Here is a 16,874-nt window from a genome sequence, read left to right as displayed (position 1 = left end):
AGCCACTAACATGGCTACTTTAATCTGGACTCAAGGCAACTCCCCTTGAGCCCTTTCACAGCTCCTCTTTGGGTGTGATAGAAAATTCTCCTACAGGTGACTGGGAAAGAATCAGTGGAGAAGTTCAGCAGTGCAAAGAGTTATGGTATTTGTCGTCCAAGCAAATTTCAGATTCTATAGCTGGAATATTATTTGGTCATGTAACTGATCATCCTTATGGCTCAGGAGTAGTAATTTGAGGGTAGGCGAATTAACTGCACTATGCAGCTGAGGTATTCCTATAAAAATCTTCCTTGAACTAAGGAGCGATGCCCAGTGAAAACCTCACAGCCCTTTTATAAAGTATAATCCTGTTCTGTGGAGGATTAGTAGACTATGCCGTTGACATTGGACCATGAGGAATCTCGTGGTACAAAAGATTTGTAAGTTGTGGTAGTACTCTAAGGGTATCATCCGCATCTAATTCTGGGTTGGAGTTGAGCTCCTTAAGTAATTCTTTTTTTGTAATTTCTTTTAAGTGAAAAATTTTGCTGCGGAAAGTGTGGAGTAGAGGAGGTGGGAGTCCCAGGGTGGAGATGCTGCTAACACCCAGCAATAACCGGTTACCCTGCTTGGCAGCCCCCTTGCTGGTCTAGGTAAATGGAAATGACTTCATTATTTGTTTGTCCCTTGTCCTAGAGCCTTTTATTTTTAAGCCTGCATAACGCAAATCACAGCCCCTAGGGAACTTAACGAGGGTCTAAGTGGCACCAACATTCCCTGTTAACAATGGGCTTTTGTTGTTCACACTTTCCCTATCAGAGTGTCCCGGAGGAACGTCCTTGCTTAGGAGACTATATTGTGGCGTTATGACCTCAGAGAGGGGTGGGAGAGGAAGGGAGGGTTCAGGTGTATCTTTAACTTACTTGAATAACTTTCTTCTAGTTGTGTTTTCTTCCCACCAGGATCTTTAATAACTCCTCCGAGGGGGCTGCCTCTGTGCTATAAATACAGCCACATTATCACTTGGCTGTATTGTGTGCAAGCACTAATTTTCTGTGCTGGGTTTGAACTTGTTGACTTTTGCGGTCGGTGTCAGGAAGTGTTGGGTGGGAAAGGATTAAAGAGGCTATTGATGTGACTCGGAATCTCAGGCCAGGAAGACTGGTTGTATCATCTTAGATCTAGAGACTGTGGTGTTGTTACCCAGCTTTGGCTTTTTTTGTAGAGTCACTTTAGTCAGATCCCTGTTTCTCCCTCCCACCTCCCCCATCACAAGCTCACTGACTCCAGCACTCTAGGCCATAGTCTCCAAGGAGGAAGTAGACCCTGTAGGCGAATTTCCTGGTATTATGCCATTTTAACAACCTCTCTCTTGATTTAGGTGTTGCAAGCTGGCTAAGAATATTCCTTGACACTTGAAAGGGACCTTTATTGTTTTCTTAATTTGTGAAGAATCGTTGTTTTTTTTTTCTCTCCAAACTTTTCTTTGTAGGGTCAGACTGGAGCCATGTTATTGTTGTTAAATTTAGATCTGAGACTATATTAAGTCCTCTGGCAGTCTGCCCTAGCGCTTTCACTTCTTAAAACAGGAAGGCAGGCCTTGGCCTACTTGTGCTTATGCACTTAAAACGGGTGAGAAGATTACTTTTTACACTGCTGGGAAATAAATATAAAACTGCACGGTGTATATACAACAACTGTTCTGCTGGAGCCAAGAGAGAATTTCAAAGGCATAAGCTGCTAAGCCTCATAGTTTTTCAACAGGAATCAAGCACACAAGTGCCTTTTTGGAAACTCTGTCCCCGGAATAATTATATCACATGAAAAAGTCTTGCCTTAAGTGTGGTGCAGGGGCAGAGCTGATTCAGCAGTGTAGACTGATCATGGCAAGCTTTGAAAGGCAGTAGGTACGTAATAGAGCAAGCATTGTAAAGGTTTGAGTGATTCATGGGCTATAGCATATTTACCAGGGATATCAGCTCCTTCCCAAGGTGCTGCGTGTATTTGGTGTAAGAGTTCTCTTTCAAAATGTTGTAGAGGGTTTCATTAGAAAGGTGGCCACTGTGACAAATAGGTGAAACAATTCCAAACTGATATTTCAAAAAATGTCAGAAATGCAGAAAAGTCAGCATTTGAGGGAGGAAGGAATTGCTTTGTGCAGTCAAAACCCCCAAAGTTCTGTCTCTGACTTTGCTAGTGACTTAATGTGTGATTTGTAAAAATTAAGGATTTGTCTTTGCTCATCTGATTGTGATGTTTGGTGCCCAGATCTGAACACCTTACATCTGAACATTCAGATAGAAATACTATGCTCATGGTGCTCTTTCTGTGGTTTTCCTTGTGTGTCAGGAAGAATATCCCATAATTCTGTTTGACAAATTGCATTAGCATTCTTTTTCTGGTCAGTATGGAGCAGCTGTGGGAAGACGTCAGAGGACTATCAGCACCTGAGTGATCTTTTCGTCATTCTCAAACCAAAGTAAATACATTCCGTGAGTGAAAACATTGTTCAGCTTCTAAATAATTTTCTCTCAGCCAGGTAAGCTAGCCCTGACCAAAAGCACTTCCAAACCAGAGGACGTGTTACACAAATAGTAAAATGTGTGTTACATGCAGCTGATCACTCTTTGCTCTGAGGAGAGTGTAACCTTTGGGAGTCTGTGCTCCCACATGCATTATGTTCCTTTCTGTGGGGATGCAGAGGAACCTGGTTTAGCTTCTCTTCCTAAGGACTACGTTCTCAGGTCTCATTATAATTTGCTGTGCATCCTGTTACTTGAACTCTGCAGCTAACTGCCTCTCCCACTTAATTTAAGAGCCTTTGTCTTGGAGCTACCTTTCTTCATGTGGCTGAGTGGGTGGGGGATAAAAGGCCGGGAAACATTTGGCTGAAGTAGAGAGAAGATCTTGAACTAACTTTTAGCTGCAGCAAAAACTGAAGAGAAGTGGCTTTCCTCTGATTCTTTCTTCACTGTATTTTAGGCCAGTTTAACTACAGATATATGTGCAGGAGGTGCAAATAATCATCCCATTAAGCAAGAGATCAGGATGAAGTCCTACTAGTGATACTTGCATTGTACTTGAGTCCAGGGCACTCCTCAGATCTGGCATTTGTACTTCCCTTGCAGGCAGCCTTGACTCAGAAATCAGGATATTTACAGGGTTCAGGATCTACCTGGTTCGCTGACAGACACCATTGGAAGGTCCTTCTAGGGAGGACCCCAGGCCATCTTCCTATTATTTACCTGTGGGCAGAAGGAATAGATGGAGGCTGGCAGGTTATGCAGTGTGTTTGGTGTTGAAGCTGTTTTTCCTTCTGATTACTGGATGTCCTTGCATGCACCTGGTGATAATAGCTCTTGTTTTCTTTGAATTCTGTTTTATTTCTAGCTTTTGGTTAATGGAATCAGCAGATTCCTTAGCTGAGAAGTTGCTTAGCTCAAGATGGCACGTGCTTTGAAGACACAGAAACAGAGGTAATGTGGATTAAGGTTTTCTGTTGGTGGGGAGGTTAGTGAAGGATTTGTAGCTCATCTTTCCCTTTCAGAAAGAAAGTTTACGGCATTACTGCTTCTGATGAGAGGTGAAAGAGGAGACTGAAGGGTGAAGGAGAAACGTTAAATAACATAAGGTGAGATTGATTGTGTAGCAGAAGCACTGATAAATCTTAAGATTCCATTTCAAGTGTTGTGGTATTTGGTGTCTTGTTTGTTGCTTGTTTTTAGGCAGCCTCCCGAAGCCTCCTTTGATTTGGCTATGCAACGGTGTTGGTGTCTGAAGTGTAACCTCCTAAATTATTTTTGTGCATCTCAAAGTAAGTAACCTGGCTTCTGAGATTCCCAAGATTCCCGTGGAAGCCAGTGAGAGGGGACTGCTCAACACTTCAAGAATAATGACTAACTCAGATTACAAAGTCTGGCTTTGTAATGTCTGGCATCTGGGTTTGAAAACTCTGCCTCTCAGCATTTAGTGTGAAAACAGATTAAAATATCTGTCCATGCTTGTTAAGTCCCTAAAACAAAAAATGGTGGGAAAGGGAGTAAACATGGATATTAATAACTTAAATTTTTCCTGTTTTGTTGTAACCTCTCAGAATTTTTGAGCACACTTGACTCTTGAATTGTATGAGGTACGGCACAGCCAGAGTGAAAGGCAATATTGCAGCACCTGCATTTTCTTCTTTTATGGAACTGTGACTGAATGTGAACAAATTGCTTGGGTGGGCTGGAGGTCTGTGCTCCCCTCTAGTTTTGACTCATTCCCTGTGCCATTTCTGTAGCTAATCCTTCCTATCAGCAGACAGCTAGGAGCCAGCAGCCCATTGAAAAGGGAACTGGACTGAGGACAGGCTGCTGAGAGGAGTATAAAAACTGTTCCTTCGAGGACTCTATAGATTTTTATTTTTTTTTTGCCTGTGTAAAAGCATTCTTACTCTGATATATATGATGGGGGTGGGGGGCCACAAACTGTGATAAAAATACCTCTGTGCTTCACCAAGGCTCTTTCTACCTTTTCATAATTCAGGAGTCTGTCAATCACAGCCGAACAAGAGAGGCTGACAAAGGAGGGTGTGTGAGATGTATACGGGGAGGGCTAGGGGCAGACAGAGACAGAAAAATACTGCTGTCCTCCAGACTGCTGACAGTCCTAATTCGCCGGATACCGCTGTAAATGGGCAGGCGGTAGCAAGTGCCCCCCCTTTGTGGAAATACAAATACATTATTGAATTCATGTTAGGAGTAGGCTGGTCCTGGGAAGGGTTCCGGTAGGTTCTGTCTAGAGGACAGCTCTGTGGGTACCCATTCAATGCATGGGCTGTGCACTCACTGTATGTTCACTGACAAACGTGTGCATGGTGCAGACCTGAATAGTTTGGTTTGTCATCAGAGTGGTGGTCAGCATAAGCCTCTGTAGTAAATGGGAAAATCTGTTCACATAAGGGTTTTCTTTTTACTGCCTTTGATTGAAGCTGGCTGTACAAAACTGAATTAGAAAGCTCCCAAGACCCACCTCTTTAAAAGTATTTCAGCTCTTCCAGTTTTGTGTCAGATGAAACATAGAAAAGGGGAAATTCACAAGTTTGGGCAATCATTTCAGAACACCCTGAATATTCAGTTCGAGACAAGGGGTGGTAAGAGCAAGGCAAGGCTTAGTAAGAAGGTGTCAGGATCCAGAAGATGGCTGGAATTTTTCAGTAATAATGAAACTTTGATGAGCAAAGTAGTTGAGGGCTTGGGCTAAACTGCCATTCCTTCTTCTCTAGGAAGGCTTATAGCAGGGGAGGAAGTGGCAAGATGGTACTAAACTAGTATTCTCTTCTTCTCCAGAGGAAAACCTTGTAATGTTGCTGAATCTGTTCTGCCTTGTTTGGTTTTTCCTGTCAAACCAATGCAGCATTGCTTAGTTTCAAGCAGTTCTTCGCCCAGAAGGAAAATTTCAGTGTCAGAGCTGACAGTCTTTTCACTGGGACCAGTTCTGTCTGCTCTTATCTTCTGGCTTCTGCAGCAGGGCCAGCAATAAGCCAGGGACTCAGGATTCTTGTTTGCACAATCTCCCTGACAAACACTTAGATGTGCAATGTGAAAACCTGAAAGAGTGTAAAAAGCTCAGACTTTCTGGTTCTCTGAATCTCCAGATAGATTTAAGATTGTTTTATCTGAACCAACTTTGGAATTAGTTTTACTCAGGGTGGTTGTGGGGGTGGGGTGACTAGATGGAAAGGTTATTTCTTTTTGTACACAGGATCTAAAGTTCCCCATATCTATTTTCTAAGAATTTTACTCCTTAATCTTTAGTTTCTCCTAGACCTAAATTCCGCTACTGCCTAACTGGCTGCTGCCTTCTGTCTCAGCTTTGTGGGATGCTCTGGAATGACATGCAGCCTGTGTTACTGTCATTATCTTGGCTTGAAGCCTGTGAGTTTGCAAGGCAGAACAGGCAGTTATTTAGTGCCTTCCTTCCAGAGACAGAAGATGTGGAATCTGTGATCAGTTTTTTCTACGGCCTCTTGCAGGCTTTTAACTTAGTGCCTTCTCATTTACCCCCTGGCCCCGTTTCTGGTATTGTCTGATCAGATAGCAAACTCATCACAGTCGTGATTGTCTCTCCCCTTGTATATACCTCTGAGAACAGTAACGCATTCTTAGTATGAGTCTTTGCCTCTTGGTCCCTTTGCTGTTTACCAGCCAGGATGTCTTACCCATCTGACCGGGTAGTGGCATGCTATTGCAGAACGTTGAGCAAGGTGTTTCAATTTCACAATAGTACTGGTTTCCAAATAGACTATAAATCAATTGCTTTTAGAGCCTGGCCTGTGGATATTGCCTGAACAAACAGCCTCTGACTCTGTCTGCGAAGAGCACACCTGTCTCCTCAAACACAGAGGTTTGCTTTTTGTGGAGCATAAGTCTCTTATCCATGTCCCTTCCCCGGAAGAGACAGGTGTCTCCTGGCTGCGAAGCCTTTACACACCCCTCACCCCGCACCCTGCAGGCACCCTTCTCTGGTTATCAGTGTGCTGGGTGGACTGGCTCATTAAGCAGGGGGTGTGCTTGGGAGCAGAGGAAGGAAGGTAGAGTCAGAGATACTGAGACACAGTTGAAAAGCCCAGATCAGTGGACAAGATGTCTGAGGTATATGATGCTTATCTGCTGGAGTGGGTGGAGGAGGAAAGGGCATCCCTTATCTCTTCTCTAGTTCCCAGCCCGCTCTGGCTGCTTAAGGAGGCTTGCTGGAGTCTTCCCACATTCCTGTACATTCGGGTTCCTGCTAGACAGGAAACGGCTGCTGCTCCAACACCCATTACGTCTCAGCTGGTAGTGTCATTTACAGTCGGATTCCCGGAATCCCCAGGGTTTGGGGTGGGGTGGGTAGGAGTCAGGGGAGCAGAGGGGTGGAGGGGACAGCAAGGCTTGTTCAGTGACCCCTGTGTGAAAATACCTCCCTGGGAAAAGAACAAAAACATTTAAACTTGCCTAATTTCTTGAGCAGTTGGTGAGCCTGGCCTGTGATATTTTGGCACTTTAGGAAATAAAACTGACCCTTTGGAAAGATGAGGAAAGTTGCAATATGTGTAAGCCTGTATCGGACAGAGCCCTTAAAAAAAACCCCACAAAACCAAAAAAACCCAAACTCAAACCAAAAATCTGGCCTGCAGTGGTATCAAGAGTAGCTTGTTAGCGGATAGCACAAAACTTACAAGAGTTGTCTCCAGTCAGCAGGACTCTGCTGGGAGATTTGATAAAGAAAAAGCCAGAGGAATTGGTTTATTGTGGGCAGGTTCAGGGTGTCGCCTTCCACTCCAAGTTAACACTTACTGATGAAGGCTAGTGCTGCCAGCTGTCCTGGGAGAGAAGGGGACACCCCACGGCATAGCCCCACATCCAGTTTGCTGCAGCAGAACCAGGTTGGTGTCCCAGCACAGTGATCATGGGGACAGTGCACGTGACGGCCCCAGATCTTCCAGAAACCTTGATTTCTGTGGTCCTGCTTAGCAGTGGTTACTAAAGCAAACACGGCCCATGTTGCAAAGATAAAGATAATTTTTGACCAGACTAAGCAAATCCTCTTTCCTAAACTTGGTTCCCATTTCTCTTTAATGTAGATGCAAAGACATTCTTACTCCCTGCAGGTAACTAACGTATATTTGTGATGAGGATGTGCAGTGTCCACTGCTATTTCTGCCCTGAATTTACTTTTCTTTAGCAGAGTGTAAAAATTCTCACTTTCCCTTTCACTAAATAGTACAAAAAGGTAATTGCTATTCAACATTGTAGGATGAGGCTGACTATTCCAGTATTATTTTATGTCTCGAAAGAACCTGGTAATACAGCATTTATAGGTAAGATTTCTACTCGTGCAGATGCTGTTGTGCATTCATTTGGTTATATGTGCAGGAAGGTACTGAAGGCTACAGAATTAATGAAAACTGAGAGATACAGGTGCCACTTAAAGTGAGATATCCTGTGAGCTGCAAACATGTCTTGTAGTCTTTTAGGTCTGACATTCAGGTGTGTTGAAAACCGAAACCTCTGATAGAGTGTGGCGGTAATGTTACAAGAATGTTTCTTAAATTAAGATGTATATGGTTTAAGGTGAGTAGAATGTTTGCTGCTGAAGGGAATATGAATGTCACACCAAGATGATAATTGTTCAGTGTTTTGATTCAGACAACCTCCTGAAAAATATTGATATTAATTGCAGTTGCCTAGTTAACAGGTTAAGGATAGATTTCTTCTTTCTTCACCCTCCAGAGTTCTTGAACCTCTTCCTCCCAACCATGCTCCACTTAAGACACTGTTCTTTACAACACATATTTCTGAACAACTGTTATGGGTGCTCAGAGTAAGTTTCACCTTTCACGTGTGAAAAATTCATTATTTGCACTGTGATTATTAGAAAAGAAATATCTTTAAAAGGTCTAGAAGACTCCCAGGATCTGAGGTTCTTAAAACTTCACGTCATAGTCTCATCTCTTTGCATAATTTTATTTAAGTCAGTAAGATTACTAGTTACTTTGCTGATGATAGGAAGGGTATAGACTATTTGCTAATACGAACCTATTAGCAAAACTCAGTTAGAAACCTTGTTATCTTGCTGCGGTATTACTGTATTGTTCACTGCTGCTCAGCCATTCTCCACATTGTTTGGTCTGTGTGTGTTCAGTCTAAGTTGGCAGAGCTAGGAACTAATAATGTGTTTTGAGATCATTGACATATATCTTAAATTTTGTTTCTCTTGAATCAGTTCTGGAGGACTTGATAGATGAGGACCTTCCACAACTTGTACAATGCTAGCTTCTACCCATTGCAATCTAAACGTGTACATAAACCCAAACCAGTATTCATCCACAGGTTTCCCATCTTTACAGCTACAATCCTGCTGAGGTATTTAAGCTTGGGTGAACAACATGGGTAACAGGCTGTCCAGCATGATGTAGTACTTGAACAGGGTATCTACTTCAGCTGGTAACCTTCAACAAATCTTACACTTCCGTTCCTGTTTTTCCATTTGTGCCCTTTGCACCTCACTGTGGGCTTGTGTAACACCCAGTACAGTAAGTTTTGGCATCAGCTGAATGTTCAAGGTGCTGGTGATATATAAATCAGTACTGACACTAACTTCAAAACTGAATTTGTTACAGAAAAAGGGTGTTGCTTGTAGGCTGAGAGTTACTGTGCTGCTGACTGTGCTGTGAAGAGACTTCTGTTAACTGCTAGGAAATAAGTTGTATTCCATCATCCCTAGAAATGCTGCTTTCAGAATTCTGCCTTTTATAAAGAAAAGAAAAGTACTGGGGGTCTGCAAGCAGGGAGAATCCCAGCAAATTTTCCTAAAGGAAGGTTTGCTCAGTTGCATGGAGGGTCGCAAATATCTTAATGCTGTTACTTGCCACAAGTTGTGACCAGTGGCCCGCAAATGGAAAACAGCCAGCAGCTGTAATATCAAGTGTCATCTGTCTCCCACTGCAGATGATGCGTGTTTAAAGACATAAATGTGTGGATTTAGAATTATATTCTTCCAACAGGTGTACTGTATTCTTCTGTCAGGCTCTCCAGTAATGCAGGAGAACTTCAGTGAGCAGGCCAAATGGAATGAATTGGTTTGGTAAGCACAAAAATGTATTCTTTGAACCGACCCACTTTCCCTTTCATGTTCTGTTGCAATTTTATTCTTCAGACAGATTAAATCCTTTACCACGTCCTGAGCAAAGAGTTCTATTGTATATCTCTGCAGATACAGTGCAATGCCAGATGCTAAGGACTTTTTTTTTTCTTGTGAGTTTTAATCCTTTAGAATGGGCTATTTCAAATTGTTTATCTATTTTAATGGGTTGCTGGTTTTTTTTCCCCCAGTCTTTGAAATTAATTGGGGATTCTGATACAAATTTCAGATGAGTTTTGCTAGACCTTTTCACCACAGGATTTAATATACTTGCAGATGTGTTGCAGTCTTCCATGATCATCGCTTACTTCTCAGCCTCCTTGAAGCCCATGTGAATCAGAGGTCATTTGCTTATTTTCATGGTCCTCAGGAGTAAAACCTCAGCATATCTTGGGTCTTATGTTCAATTAATCATTCATAAAAGTTCTATCTGTGCTCAGGGGACACTTGCAGCCTACACTTTTTTTTCCTTTTTTTTTTTAAAAAGCACTAAAATCGATCCTGAAATGTGGTTAAACTTCTAAATTGGCCTTTCTTGCACACAAACTGAGAATCTTGTTGGAAGGTATTTGAGTAATCATGGTGCTAGGTCTTATAAGCAAAACATAAGTAATGTAGAGAAGGTCAGATAGATCCAGAATCTGAACCTCTTCTGGAACACTACCCCTGCTATGAAACAGTTTTAGTTGCCATTATGATGAGCACTAAAAACAAAAGATGTGGAGGGAGACATGAAATGCAAATCCTGTGAACTGAAATGTAATTGGGTTCCTGATTCTGTCTGTATCAGGGAAAATCTTGAATATCTATGTGAGACAGATTGGCAGCTATGTGTTGTTCATCTTGCACGTGGATATGATTAACATTATATTGCACTTTTGCCCTCCCTCTGACCTTGGTGAGTTTCCAGTTATGGAATTGCCTGTCTATTGTCTGATGTTGTCTTACATCTTCAAATATGTTCTTCCTTCCTGTGATAAGGAGAAAAGTACTGAGGCCAAGTGAGTGGCTCCTCCTGTGCTAATTGGCATCTTGGTCTTCGTGGAAATTCCAAAATGACACAGAATTCATTTTCCAGGCCATCGTTTTCCTACCTTAGTTCTTCGATATATTTAAATTGTAGACCTCTCACATATACCTTCTACCACATCCAGTACTTGATCCATGCCTTTGTCAGAACATGATTTGGCCAGTCACACTTCTCTCAGTGTTGGGTAATCTTAGATTCAGCTCTTTATGGAAGTTAAAGGATTCAAAAGCTCTTCAAAAAGAGGTTGTGCAGAAACAAGTCCGGTCTGTGCAGCTGTCAGCTGTCCACTGCATGCATGTGTTTCAGTAGAGAGAGTTATTTTGAAGAGCATCTTGTCTATTCTTTTTTTGTGCATATGGGCTCTCTTACTTTAGAGAGAAGTGGAGGGAGTTGCCGAGGAGGTGGTGGCAAAGAGATGGGAGTATAAATTAAGAATGAAAGCTTGTATTAATTTATGTCTATGTTCTTGAGTTAATATTGTTACTTGGATATTACAGACTGTAACATCCTGCAGTTGCAGTGCCTGCCATTACAATCCTGAAAGTACTAGTCTGGTTGAGAAAAAAAATTCTCACAGGAAAATTAATTCCATTTGAAATGAACTTTCTTTTAGAAGGTACCTCCTTCCTTCAGAAAGGAATCAATTTCTCTGTTGGAAAGCAACTTTTAAAGCTTTGAGTAAAATCTTCAGGTTTTGAGTCTGGGGCTTCCCACTACCCAGTTAAATATGATTTATAGCTTTTGTGAAGCATGTGTTATTTTTGCAACTCCTTCTACAAGAAAATGCATCTCTTCTTCTGGCTTGTAAATTTACACTTGATTCTACCTATAACACATTAGGTTTTTTGAAATACAATTTGACCTGTTGTTCTGACCCTATGTCTGTATTCATGCTTCTGGTAACTATTTTTCCTGTGACAGAAGTCACTGGTAATGCACCATACTGTGTAGCACCAACCTTGTATGAAGCAAATCAGCTGAGGCTGGCTTGGCACAAAAGGCAGCATTCAACAGGTGGTTTCGTGAGCACTTGAATTAATGGCTGTGCTGCATAGAATTTCCAATGAGAGTGAGTTGTGCTCTGGTCTTTCCAAGAGAGACAATAGTGCAGTCTTCCTTTTCTTCCCTTGCTGCTTGTTTGCATGAAATTTAGAGAAACCGAGTGGTTTGGGTGTCCTGTACTTCTCCATTCATATAGGCATTGAGTTGGCACAATGGTTTGAGAATTGCTGTTGGAGAAAGGAATAGAGTCCCGTGCCTGGGATGAAAGTAATTAATACTGTATTTTAGATTGAGCCAAATGAATGGATTGCCTAAATACCCTTGCTTAAAAACTTGTGGCTCCTGAGGCTTTTTAATTTTAGAGACCCAACATTTCATTCTAATTGACAAAGTTTCAATGACGGACTACAAACCAGAAGCAAAGCATTCAAACTAGTGAAAATGCAGGACTTTCTGGAGGCCATTCATGTATCAGAAGGTCTGGGCATCACTCATCTGGAAAGGATACAAAATTTGCCATATGTTTCTTTTGTAAAATGTTTGTAATGATATACCACAGATATTTAAATACTGGAAAATTGGCCAATTTCCATGGTATTTAAAATATATTATGTTGTACCATGTAAGCTAAGTAAAGGAAACCAGCCAATTTTCTAAATTGTTTTTTAAATCTTCAGTGCATTGTGATATACACATACCATAGTGTGTCTAATAAATACGTATTTCTGCAATATGGTTAGGGAAATACATAGCCCTAAATGTGTATATGTATTATATAAGTATATATAAATGCAATATATATTGTTTTTCCTTTTGAGTTCCTTTATTTATTCCCTTAACACACAGATGAGCCTCCAAATGCATGCCAGCAATGCAGGGTTGTTTAGCCCTTCATTATGTTTTTAATAATCTAAGTTAAAAAAAACCACTGAATTTTAAAATCAAAAGTCATTGCTGATGTGGTCTTGAATCAGCAGAGCTCTGTTTGTGCATACACGGGGGCATGGGGATGATGGCTTGTCACTTCCCAACTTTAATATGATTTCTGGACCTGTACTATGTAGAATATTGTGTCTGCCTGTCTGGACTAGTTTTCAGGCTTTTGGACACCCTTCTGTGAAAGGTCTGAGCAAAGGCAGCCAAAATGATGTTGGGATAAAGGGAGAGACTTTGCGTCTGCTTACTGCTTCTCTGAAACATAAACTAGTGTAATCCAGGAAGAGAAGTAGACAGGCTGATCTGATCCTGCTACCATATTGGCTTTTGTTGACTACACTGGGTTTAGTTTAAGCTGTTACAAGGGAAATCAGAGTTAGCCCTTACCTTCATATGGATATTTCAAAATGGTAGTTTATATAGCAACCCCTGGTATTTGTTGTGCAAACTCTTTTGAGTTTTATTAAACCACTGTGGGGGAAAAAAATGGATTCAGTGTAAACCTAAAAGAAATGGACAAATTCCCAAGTTGTAATATTCGCTTTTCCTCCATCTTGGCTTTCTATGCAAGCAGATGTATATTGGAAGGATACGAATGAAGATGGGAGACTTGGGAGGTATTTTACACTCGTGAAAAAGAGGTGGTGAGAATGAGTGTCAGTATGGACATATGGGCATGTGTGAGAGTGAATGGCCGTTATGGACATTTTTTAACTGATGTGTAAAGGGTCTCCTGTTAAACTTCAAGGGGAGTTCCAGGCATTGATCAAGGACAGTATGTGTCCTTAAATTCCCCTTCTGACCTGTTCCTCTTGACTCATTAATCCACAGTAATTTAGATTTATGTCTTTTGACTTCAAGAATGACTCTCTGCCCCTGTTCTTAGGGGGGTCTCTTGCCATGTGAAATGTCCCTGCTTGGTTTCATTGGGTGGAACCTTCTTTTTCCTGGGTTTTTCACCCCCACCCTGCCCTCTCTGCCTCGTAAAGGTAACCTGCCCCAGCAGCACAGGCTGCAGCATGTTTTTGTATGTCTACTGTTTTCTTCTGCTCTGGAAGAAGCCAGCAAGCTTCAGTTCTGTGGTACTGCACCGGTAGCATGTTGGCAGGCACATGAAGCAGATTCTTCAGTCACCCTTAACGCCAACAATGAGATTTATTATCTCCATTGCTCTTAGGGAAATTAACCTAGGCAATTAATTTATGGTGTTTTGAAATGCTGTTGTCTTACCGAGTGATTGCTTGCTTACACCCAAACTCCCTCTTACCTTTGGTCACAGGGATTACGTGTTTAATGTGTGCTTTAATGGGGGCAATTAAAAGGGCCAAGTGAAACAGAGTCACACTCTGGGCCGTTTATGGCATTTGATCCTTGTACAGCAGGAGTGACCCCCTCCAGCTCACCTTCTCTCTCAACATTGTATCTGGGAAGAGAGATAAATTCACAGTTAATAAAGATAAGACTGGAAAACTCCCTCTGTGAACTTGTGAATAGCTTGCAAGTTGCAGTTCAGTTTCTAACAGCAGGATGCAGCAGTATCACGTAATTCCATGGACCAAAAAGACCCACCATTGAGGGAACAGGAATTGGAGAATCTGAATACCTGGGTTTGGCCGTACTGGATAGAAAGATTGAAAGGGTTAAAGTCCTCTGCATTAGCATACTATTGATAAAGTCTGATCATTTCCCTTGGTACATGCTGCAACCTTTTTTTTATTATTCTTCAGCATTGTAATGGTGCTCTTGGCAGGGAAGGCTATTGTGGGCACATTGCTTATCCAAGCTTCCAAGATGGTGTTGGAGATGGAGTGGTGACTCTTGCCCTTCTGTCTCCTACATTATTCATGTCTGTATTATCATTAATTAATGATTTATGGAACCCATTTTGCAAACCACAAACCCATTTACAGCAGTATAAAGCAGTGTGTATGTAAAACATGCACACACATACATACACACACAGGTGCTTACCCTGTGCAGAAACGGACTCACATTTGACATGGAAACTGGCATTAGTTACAAAAATGTACAAAAACTATTTAGACAGAAAGCAGAGTCCTGTAACCCAAGAGTCAGAGAAGGATCATGAATAAGTAGAATAGAATTATTCTGAATTGTAATTAAACATCAGCTTTCTCTTGCAGAAGCACTACAGTGCCTGTTACGTAGTTTGATTCAGATTCTTTACTGAGCAAAATGGCATAACATCAAGTGGGTATTTGCCCTGCAGGGAATTTCATCTCTAGTACCTGGCCAGGCTGTTGAGAGGATTATTTCATCGTGGTAATGGATATACATGTGCAAGACAGTGCTTTTCTAATATGAAATTATACACCCACAGTTAAACAGCTATCTTGGGGTTTTGTATCAAACCACACATCTAGAGGTCCCCAAAGGGCTTGTTTTCCCATAGTTTCTGTACCATATGCAACACCTCTCACAGTGTTTCTCTCTTTTCATCCTAACACACACAGTTATGGTTCTTTCTCTTGGAAAGGTGCTTAAGGAGCTTTTCTGCACCTTCCTTTTTCTTTTAATCATAACTCATAGCTGGTCATAGCTGGTTGAATATGTTTAATATTTTTTTGTTTTTTGTATTACCCATGTATGTTTTTATGTATTACCTATCACTGTCATATGATAGCATTAAACGAAGTTAAAAATCCAGCTGATGGCAGAAAACATGTGGTGTGAGAGACTCTGAAGGGTGATTATGGTCACTTGTCCTTCACACAAATAGGTTGTATCCCTGTCATTTCAGAGCTGAACAAAATGTACTGGCCAGTCTTTTCACCATAAACATAAACAGTAGCTCTGAGGTCTTCTTGTATCAGGGTATAAGGGTAAACATCCTCGCCTGTATTTAAACCTACATCTTCCTTTCTGACTCAGATAGCATAGTAACAATTGCATGTGGGTTTTTTGTTTGGTTGTTGTGTTTTTTTTATTTTGTGGCATGGAGCACTCATACTAGGTTGGCTTATGATGGAATATCTCAATCACTAGCATATCACATGCAGGTTACATCAGTGCAGCTGAAAGCTCTCTCTGTAGTTATGCCACACAGGTTTACCTCCATGCCCATAAAACCACATCCACCAGGGACCTCATCAATGCAAATACACTCAAGAGCAGCTAATGAGGATTTTAATTTAGCTTTAAATGCCTTTGGTGCTGGGTAGGCCTTTACAGCACCAGGCGGGGAAATCTCCGAAGCTCTGGCGGCTTTCACCATAAATGTCACTGCACCATATTTATTATTTGTTTCAGCTGCATTTCTAATGACCAAAAAGCTCATTTCTCAGATTACACCAATGCTGTGTGTTACTTACCAGCACCTTGGTTTGTTTAAAATACAGTGCAAAATGTAGGAGTTAGCCAGGAATAATTTTCCCTTATGGGACTAAATGTGAGAGTGGGAGAGAACTGACAAGCATCTTCAGAAAGGTTGTGAGGGAGACCCTAGGAAGGTCCTGACTTTACTGGATGACAGGATTTTATGGAGGTGTGGGCTGAGGTGTAACAGATACCTGTGATCATCTATCAGCATGGATCCTTTAGAGGACTGTCCCCAGGGTTATTTGGTAAAGAACATTTTTCTGTATGTAGCTGAGCCAGAGCTGTAAGATTAAGGTTTGTCTTGCCAATGTTTTATAACTGCCCAGACATTTGCAGGCAACGATTACTTATTAATGTTGCTGTTATATTGAGTGTCACCTTTCATTCTAATTCCCTCAATCCTAAGTGAGTCATTATATACTTCAGAGCTGACTTCAACCTTTCTCGAAGCTTGTGTTTGCCAGACCCTATCAATGGGAGATTTATTGCCCTGAGGTGGTATTTTCCAGCCTTGGTCCAGAACTGGTCTTTTTTACGACAGGGTAAGGGCAGACTTTTCTTAGGCTCACAGTATTGGTGCTTGTTTGAGGTTTGAGGCACCTGTCTTAGGGTGTTATGTGCTCCCATTACAAGGTAGTTCTAGTGCTGTCTCTCTTCTCAACACCCCTCCACCCACCCCCCCATTTTCAGAGTCCCATTTGCACCATCTTTTCCAGCCAATCTCCTACCCTTGATGTGCCCAGAAATTTCAACTTTTCTTTATCTGTTCTCCAATTGCAATCCTCTCCTTCCACAACCTTTGTCTCTTCACCGTTTTCCAGAGCATGAAGTTTCTGTAACCTGGTTTGTCCTGCACAGAAAAATGGTATCTGGTCACATTCTGGGAGCCAGCAAAAAGTAATCTCAAAGTCACCAGCATACT

The sequence above is a fragment of the Falco punctatus genome (genome assembly GCF_963210335.1).
Source record: "Falco punctatus genome assembly, chromosome: 1".
NCBI lineage: Eukaryota > Metazoa > Chordata > Aves > Falconiformes > Falconidae > Falco > Falco punctatus.
Note: the sequence above shows the minus strand (reverse complement) of the source record.